At 43.8% G+C, this 9,084-nt stretch overlaps 1 pseudogene; it reads right to left on the bottom strand.

Annotated features, from left to right (window-relative positions):
* Positions 1–5,200: 5,200 nt before the first annotated feature.
* LOC105531182 lies at positions 5,201–5,655 on the bottom strand (annotated as a pseudogene).
* Between the last annotated feature and the right edge of the window lie 3,429 nt (positions 5,656–9,084).

Raw genomic sequence — 9,084 nt, 5'->3', positions numbered from 1 at the left:
GAAACCCCATTTCTACTAAAAATACAAAAAATTAGCTGGGTGTGGTGGCATGCGCCTATATCCTAGCTACTCAGGAGGATGAGGCGGGAGAATCGCTTGAACTGGGGAGGCGGAGGTTGCAGTGAGCCGAGATCACACCATTGCATTCCAGCCTGGCGATAGAGTGAGACTCCTTCTCAACAAACAAACAAACAAAAAAACATGTCTCTACAAAAAATAAAGGATAAATTATCTCCAGACACGGTGGCTCACGCCTGTAATCCCAGCACTTTGAGAGGCCAAGGCGAGCAGATCACCTGCGGTTGGGAGTTCAAGACTAGCCTGACCAACATGGAAAAACCCGTCTCTACTGAAAATACAAAACTAGCTGGGTGTGGTGGCACGTGCCTGTAATCCCAGCTACTCGAGAGGCTGAGGCAGGAGAATTGCTTGAACCAGGGAGGCGGAGGTTGTGGTGAACCAAGATCACGCCATTGCGCTCCAGCCTGGCCAACAAGAGCAAAACTCCATCTCAAATAAATAAATAAATAATCTAGGTATAGTGGGACCCTCCTGTAATCCCAGCTACTCAGGAGACTGAAGTAGGAGGATCGCTTGAGCCTAGGAGTTTGAGGCTACAATGACCTGTGATCGTGGCACTCTAGTCCAGCCTGAGTGACAAAATAGGAAAAAATCCAAGCTAGCACACTTGGCCATGTGATGTCCTGCACTGCCTCGGGACTCTGCAGGGTCCTTACCAGCAAGAGGGCCCTCACCAGATGTAGCCCCTCAACCTGGGACTTCTGAGCTTCTGTAATTCTAAGAAATAAATTTGATTTATAAACTACCCAGTTTCAGATACTGTTATAATAACAGAAAACAAAATAAGGCAACAGGCAAACTTGTTCTTATGAACTGACAACGTGGAAGGTTTTAAGAAACACAACAGAAGGCATTTGGGCAGAGAGTTGAATATCGGTAAGTTTAAATTGAAGATGTAAATAAATTTAAGATTTTTCAAGTGAAGGGAGAGGGTGAAATTGAGAAAGTAACAACTATAAATGAGCTGTGAAGGGCCAGCGTATGGTAGACTATTCACAAAATATACCAAATGCTCCAAACGTTGAGCTGATCTGGACCTTAGGGTATGTTCAAACCAATCCTCTCATTTTTACTAAGGGCTAAAAAGGTTAAAAGCGGTAGCCCAGATGCTCTCACAGGGCATTAGTCAAGTTTCCTGCAAGGGTGCTGTGTACAGTTGGGCTAAGCGTTGGGCTAAGCATGCGCTGCCCAATTTCAGAAGGCGCCGTACACATTGACAACAATGTCAAAGATTCCTCTAGGTCTATACTTTACACAAGGGTCCTGTTCCTGACTTGATAATTCAGCAGGTCTAGTTCCAGAATTCCTTGGTGCATTGGTTTTCTATAGCTGCATAACAAATTGCCACAAATGTAAGGGCTTAAGGCAACCCAAATCTATTACCTCCCAGTTTGGGGGGTCAGATGTCCTGGTATGGTCTAGTTGGATTCTCTGCTCAGGGTTTCACCAGGCTAAAATCAGGATGTGGTCCAGGTCCACAGTTCTCATCTGGGCTCAGGGTCCTCCTCCAAGCTCACTGGATGTCAGCAGAATTCATTTCCTTGTAGTCCTGTTTTCCTCCTAGTCAGCCAGGGTCTGCTCTTAGCTCCCAGAAGCTGCTCGCAGTTCCTTAGCACGTGTCCCCCAAGGTCAGCTCCCCACATCGATGTTCCCTTTCTTCCAACTCATCTGGAGTACATCTCTCTGCCTTCTAATCTTCTGGGACCAGCTAGAAAATTCTCTCCTTTTAAAGGGCAGAGTGATTAAATTAGGCGTGACTGGGTAACCTCCCAAGGTCTACTAATTTGGGACCTTAATTATACAGTATCTGCAGAATCGCTTCACAGCAGCGACCACGTGAGTATTTTCATTCTTCTTCTTCTTCTTTTTTTTTTTTTTCCTGAGACAGAGTCTGTCCAGCCTGCCGCCCAGGCTTGAGTGCAGTGGCACAATCTCAGTTCACTGTAACCTCCACCTCCCAGGTTCAAGCGATTCTCTTGCCTCAGCCTCCCGAGTAGCTGGGACTACAGGTATGCCCCACCATGCCCTGCAATTTTGTATTTTTTGTAAAGACGGGGCTTTACCACGTTTGCCAGGCTGGTCTCAAACTCTCAACCTCAGGTGATCCACCTGCCTTGTCCTTCCAAAGTGCTGGGATTACAGGCATGAGCCACTGTGCCCGGCCTAGATGAGTATTTGATTGATGTTTGGGAGAAAGTGCCTGTACTTCACGGTCCAGGAATCTAGGGGCCTATCACAGAAGTCTGCCCACCAAATTTGGCCCCTTTCCTGATAAACTGTTCCAGTCCTTCAATTACTTAGGAACCCGCTGAGGATTGGAATGTCATAGTTCCATCTATTAATGCCCCTATGCTTTATTGACTCCAAACTCTGGAGAGTTTGTTATCTTGTCATTTAGAGAGCCACTCAGCATAGTCTTTTCTGACCCTAAATCAGATGACTAGAAATCATTTCAGATGGAGGGGGCATGAGGAAGACAGTTAAAGAAATAGTGTATTTCACATAGGAGAGGAAACAAGACAGGCGCATAAATATGAAGATACAGGTTTCATCAGAAAAATGCAAATTAGAACCCTAATGAGAAACTACCAGAATGGTTAAAATTAAACATCGAAAGTTGGGAGGATGAAGAGCAGAGGCAGTTCTTGGGTACTGCTGGTGGGAGTGCAAATTGATACAACTGCTTTGTCAGCATTATCTGGTAAAGTTAAACATGCACGGCTGGGCGCAGTGGCTCATGCCTATAATCCCAGCACTTTGGGAGGGTGAGGTGGGTGAATCAGTTGAGGTCAGGAGTTCAAGACCAGCCTGGCCCACATGTTGAAACCACATCTCTACTAAAAATACAAAAATTAGCCGGGCGTGGTGGCAGGTGCCTGTAATCCCAGCTACTCAAGACGCTGAGGCAGGAGAATCACTTGAACCAAGGAGGCAGTGAGCCGAGACAGTGCCACTGCACTCCAGTCTGGGTGACAGAGCAAGACTTCGTCTCAAAAACAAAAACAAAAACATGCTCACACACTGCGATCCGGCTACTCCTTCCTAGAGTGTAGATCCCAGTGAAAATAGTGTACCTGTATACCTGGAGACAGGTGGAAGAATATTCTTGGAAGCAGTTTGTGTTAGCCCCCCCAAAAAAAATCCCCCAAAAAGTCCTTCTAAAGTAGGAAGGATTAAATAAACTGGTGCAATAAATCTCTGTTATGATGTTTTAAGTGAGTTTCAAAAAATACCATGTGTAAATTGTAGACTCATGTCATTTTAGGTTAATAAAATAATGGGGGCAAGCTTGCTTAGCTAACCTCATTCAGAGATCCAAGAGCCAATCAGGAATCACTTTATATCCAAATTTACGAAATATAGCCAGGAATGGAGGTATGTGCCTGGAGTCCTAGCTACTCAGAAGGCTGAGGTGGGAGATCACTTGAGCCCCGGAGTTCAAGGCTGCAGTGAGCCATGATTGTGCCACTGCACTCCAGCCTGGGTGACAGAGCAAGACTCTGGCTTAGGAAAAAATATATATATGTATGCATATATAAAATATGCATATACTGGAATACTATGCAGCAGTGAAAAATGAAAGAACTCAAAACCATTGTTGCTTAGGCATGAATGGTAGTTATTTTTTAGGTATGAATGGTGGTTATTTGTTGCTTAGGTATGAATGGTGGGATAGTAATTGGAAAGAACGAGCAAGCTTTCTAGGATGCTAAAAATGTTCTCTATCTTGATGTCAGTGGTGGTTACACAAATAAATACATGCATATGTTAGATATACCCTTAACATTCATCAGCTTACCAAAGCAAGTCAATAAAAACGTAAATTAATTTAAAAAGTAAATTCTTAGATGCATGCATGCATCCACATGGGTGAATCTCAAAAAGAATTTTGAGAGGAAAAAAGGAAGTCATAGAATAATACATACTGAATGATTCTGTTTTTACATAATTCAAAAACAGACAAAGCTAAATAATACATTATTTAGAGATATATAGAAAGGTAGCCAAATAATTTCTAAAAATCTAGAGAGTTATTAGAGAAGTCAAGATGGTGGTTATCTCTGGGAAGCGAGAGAGAAGATCACAGGATCAACACAGAGGGGGCCTCTAGGATATTGTTCCTATTTCATTTCTTAGTTGGGTAATTGTTTTTAGCCTCAGAATGTTAGAGGGTATTATCCTTTAAACTGTTTGTCTGACATGCACAACCACGTTTATAGCAGCACATTTCACAATTGCAAAGATACGGAACCAACTTATGTGCCCATCAACCAATGAGCACATTAAGAAAACGTGGTATATATATATATACCATGGAATACTACTCAGCCATAAAAAGGAATGAAATAATGTCTTTTGCAGCAACGTGGATGGAGGTGGAGGCCGTTATTCTAAGTGAAGTAACTCAGGAATGGAAAAACAAATATTGTATGTTCTCACTTTTAAGTGGGAGCTAAGCTAGGAGGCTGTAAAGGCCTAAGAATGATATAATGGACTTTGGGGACTTGGTGGGGAAGGTTGGGAGGGGGGTGAGGAATAAAAAACTATATATTGGGCGCAGGGTACACTCAGGTGATGGGTGCACTAAAATCTCAGAAATCATCACTAAAGAACTTATCCATGTATCCCCAAACCACCTGAACCCCAAAACTATCGAAATTAAAAAAAAATTAATTGTGCATCTGTTATATATTTCTTTTCATTTATGGTATATTTCACAATTATAAAAAAAAACAACAGCAGCATAATCAGCTCTCTAAAACTTAACACATCTTTCCTAAATTTTAATTTTATTCTGCAAGTAATACATTAATATATTCGTACTGTAGAAGGTTTTTTTTTAACTTGTCTTCAACATTTAGTTCATCATCTTCAAAGAATGGCTCCCCTGCTAAACTCGTTAGCTGTGTGATCTATCCAAGCAGCAAGAAGATGGTCATGCCATGGCAATCCTCTTCCCATTTTCCCTAGCCACTCAGGGCTCAACAGCAGGGTGAGGCTCAGGTGGGGGTGAAGCGGGGGAGCATAAGGGCTACTTTCCCCCAGTACAATGTGGTGTCTGATGCTTGATGGGAGAGCAGAACTGGTGAGACTTGAGGGAAGGGTTCAGGGCCTGTATTCAGCCAGAGTCACTGCTGGAAGAGGAGGAGGAAGAGGAGGAGGAGGAATGCTTGCCATGCTTGTGGTGCTTGTGCATCTTTTTATGAGCTTCATTTTTTTCTGCATCTTTTTGTCCACTGTCAATGCCTGGTCCAACCAAGCCAGGAGCCAAGGGATTTGCAGGAGGCATTCCAGGGGCAGCTGGTGGGTGTGGAGGAGGGTAGGGACCCGAGGGTTGGATACCCTGGCTGTGGCACAGGATGAGGGGGGTCCACCTGGGAGGCAAGCTGGATTGCCCTGGGGAGCTCCTGGGGTAGGAGGAAAGGGTAGATGGATAGGTGGTGGGTGGGCAGGATTGGAACCTCCAGGGTACCCGATGTTGTGGGGATATGGATTTGGCCCTGGCTGCCCGGCATTGGGATTCCACATGTTTAGGTGTGTCCTCCAGCCCCGTCACTTTTCCACCACTGCCTGGGCTTGTAGAAGCCCAGGTTCTACCTGTGTGTTCTCTGTAGAAGATTTTTAAAAATACAGATAGTATAAAAATCCCTCCTGACCTTCAGTGGATATTTTTTAATGGTGCCTTTTTTAACTGTTGACGTTCAAGATAGACTTTAAACAATCTGAAGGAAAATAAATCAATATCAATGACAGTCACACACTCAAGCAATCTGTTTCAAAGCCTAATCATTTGTCATCTGTTCTCAGTGTTTCTATTGTAATTTTTATTATAATAATAGTACACGTTGAATCCCCAGCACCTATAGCAGTGCCTGGTTCAGAATCAATACTTAAATATTTATGGAATGAACAATAAATGTTCTTTCAAAAAATGATAATTCAGAAGTATCTGTATATTGCAAAAGGTAAAAGATCTTCCTTACCCTCCCCCCTCTCCATTCTGATGATTATGTGAAGGGAAAAGCCTCTATCCTTGGTGAATCTCTCATTTAGCTCTTCCTTTTTAGGAAGTTGTATATTCTGGTGGTCTTTAACAGAAGAGGGCTGTGTGCTATTGGGGGTTCGTTGCCACCTGTAGGAGGCAAAATAACCTGTGATGAGTTGGCCCCATTGAAGTACCACACCTCTAGGAAGCCTTCCCTTCCTCCCCTTCTCTTGCCCTTGTTTCTGCAAGCTCTGTACAACACTTCTTATCCAGGTGATCTTGCACTACAGGTAGCTGGCTACCTGCTGTGTCTTTCACAGGATGGTGAGCTCCTTGTAGACAGTGCTGTCTTTATCTTGCCACTTCCCACAGTGCCTTGGAGGGTACATTTGCTAAACGTTTTGGAACTAAACAGAAAAAAATAACGCAGTATAATTAGAAAGTACCATAATGCTAAATCAACAAATTACTTGAATCTCTTCCTCTGACACTTTAGTAGCTCTTGAAAGGGCAATTTCAGTGATCTTGTCAAACAGCTAAGTCACCTGGTGACCTAGGAGAGGGCTTGGAAGTTTGAGTCATTGCTGTTTAGAATACTTTCCTCTCGACATCCGACCCCCATCCTCTGCAAAACCATGGGCAGTGCAGAGTAGGTCATAAGTATTGTTTTTTTTTGTTTTTGTTTTTTTTTGTAGCGACAGGATCTTGCTGTGTTGCCCAGGCTGGTCTTGAACTCCTGGGCTCAAGTGATCCTCCCACCCTGGCCTCCCAAAGTGCTGGGATTATAGGTGTGAGCCAACATGCCTGGCCTAGGTCATAAATCTTCCAGGCTCGTGCCACTGGCTTCTGGGAGATTCACCTTGCCTAATGAGACTATAAGATATGACCTAGTGTAAATGGAAATGATTTTTACCTATTTGGGTTCAAAGACATCAGTAAATAAATCTGTTCTTGGCCACTGAGGTCAGTTCTAGTTCTTCAAATCTCGCCTAGAGTGTAGTGTTGGCGCCTCGTGTCATGGGTTGAATTGTGTCCCTCCAAAATTCATTTATTCAAGTCCTAACCCCTGAGGTACTAGCCTCAGAATGTGATCTGTCAAAAGACAAAATTAGGGTCAGGTGTGATAGCTCATTCCTGTAATACCAGCTACTTGGGAGGCTGAGGCATGAGAATCGATTGAACCTGGGAGGCAGAGGTTGCAGTGAGCCCAGATTGCGCCACTGCACTCCAGCCTGGACAACAGAGTGAGACTCCATCTCAAAACAAACAAACAAACAAAAAGACAAAATTACAACAAATTTAGTTGAAATATCTTAACTGCTTTTATTTACAATTCTAGAATCAGGCAACACCTCATCCTATAAAATAAAATGGGTGTTCCCAAGAGCTGAGCAGAGGAGTTTGGTTCAATGGAGAGAAAAAAGCTAAGGAAAGCGGGAACAGAAAACAAAAAAGTGGATTGGTTGTTTCAGAGTTACTTCCTTGTTAAGGCTGAAGCAGAGGGGACGTCCTTATCATGCTGGCTAAAACTGGTTTCTTTGGGGATTTGGCTATATCCCTCACTCTCTTCATTTCTCAGAGGGTCAGATAAACAACTTAGTTTCCATTTGGTGACATGGAACCTTAGCATTAATGACTCCATTTTGGTTGGGCCTAGTGCAGGAGCTCAGTCCAAGCCAATGGCCTCCTATAAATTTTATTTAACAGGCTTTATTTGGAAATAGGTACACTGTAGATAGAATTAGGTTATAATGAAGTCATGAGGATGGGCCCTAACCCAATACGACTGGCATCCTTATAAAAAGAGGACATTTTGATGTAAACATACACACACACACACACACGGAGAGGGCCATGTGAAGATGAAGGTGGAGATAAGGGTGATCCTTCTATAAGCCAAGGAATGCCAACAATTGTCAGTAGGCCAGCAGAAGGTAGGGGAGAGGCATGAAACAGTTTCTTCCTCACAGCCCTCAGAAGGAACCAACTCTGACAATGCCTTGATTTTGGACTTCTGGCCTCCAGGCCTATGAGACAATAAATGTCTGCTGTTTGTGCTACTTTGGTATGGCACCCTAGTAAACCAATATACCCAGGTATTACAGTCTGATATTACAGTCCATGTTAGCTGGAAACACAAGGTAACTCTGAGGAAGCCAAGTGTGAGTCTTCCAACACTGGCAGTGTTGGCAAAAAGAGCTCTGAGACAGCCTTTTCCAGTGAGTGACAGTGTGGGCTGTGCAGACAGACTGCTGGTGTGTGAGCCTCCAATGGCTAGCTTTGCAATGTTGGGAAGTGTATTTGACTTGTTGGGGCTGTACAATGGGGGACAATAAATAAATACCTCATCTTAGTCCTTCTGAGCTGCTATAACAAAATACCACAGATTGGGTAATTTATAAAAAGCAAAAATTGGCCAGGCACAGTGGCTCATGCCTGTAATCCCAGCACTTTGGGAGGCTAAGGCAGGAAGATCACGAGGTCAGGAGTTCGAGACCAACCTGGCCAAAAAACTCTGTCTCAAAAAAAAAAAAAAAAGAGCAGAAATTTATTTCTCACAGTTATGGAGGCTGGGAAGTCCAAGATCAAGGCACCAGCATATCTGGTGTCTGGTGAGAGCGTTCTTGCTGTGTCCTCACGTGGAGGCAGGGCAGAGGGGAAAAAAGGCCTAGGTAGTTCTCTCAAGCCCTGCCCCCCATCCCTTTTTTTTGAGATGGAGTTCGCTCTCATTGTCCAGTCTGGAGTGTAATGGTGCAATCTCAATTCACTGCAACCTCCACCGCCCAGATTCAAGCAATTCTCCTGCCTCAGCCTCCCAGGTAGCTGGGATTACTGGCATGCACCACTATGCCTGGCTAATTTTTTGTATTTAGTAGAGATGGGGTTTCACCATGTTGGTCAGGCTGGCCTTGAGCCCTCTTAATAAGGCTATTGATCCCACTAGTGAGAAGGGAGGAGCCCTCACTCCACTCAATCACCTCCCCAAAGGCCTTGCCTCCTTTTTTTTTTTTTTTTTT

This window comes from Mandrillus leucophaeus, unplaced genomic scaffold (genome assembly GCF_000951045.1).
Source record: "Mandrillus leucophaeus isolate KB7577 unplaced genomic scaffold, Mleu.le_1.0 Scaffold87, whole genome shotgun sequence".
NCBI lineage: Eukaryota > Metazoa > Chordata > Mammalia > Primates > Cercopithecidae > Mandrillus > Mandrillus leucophaeus.
The sequence above is the reverse complement of the archived record's forward strand: the minus strand, read 5'-3'. Positions and strand labels throughout refer to the sequence as shown.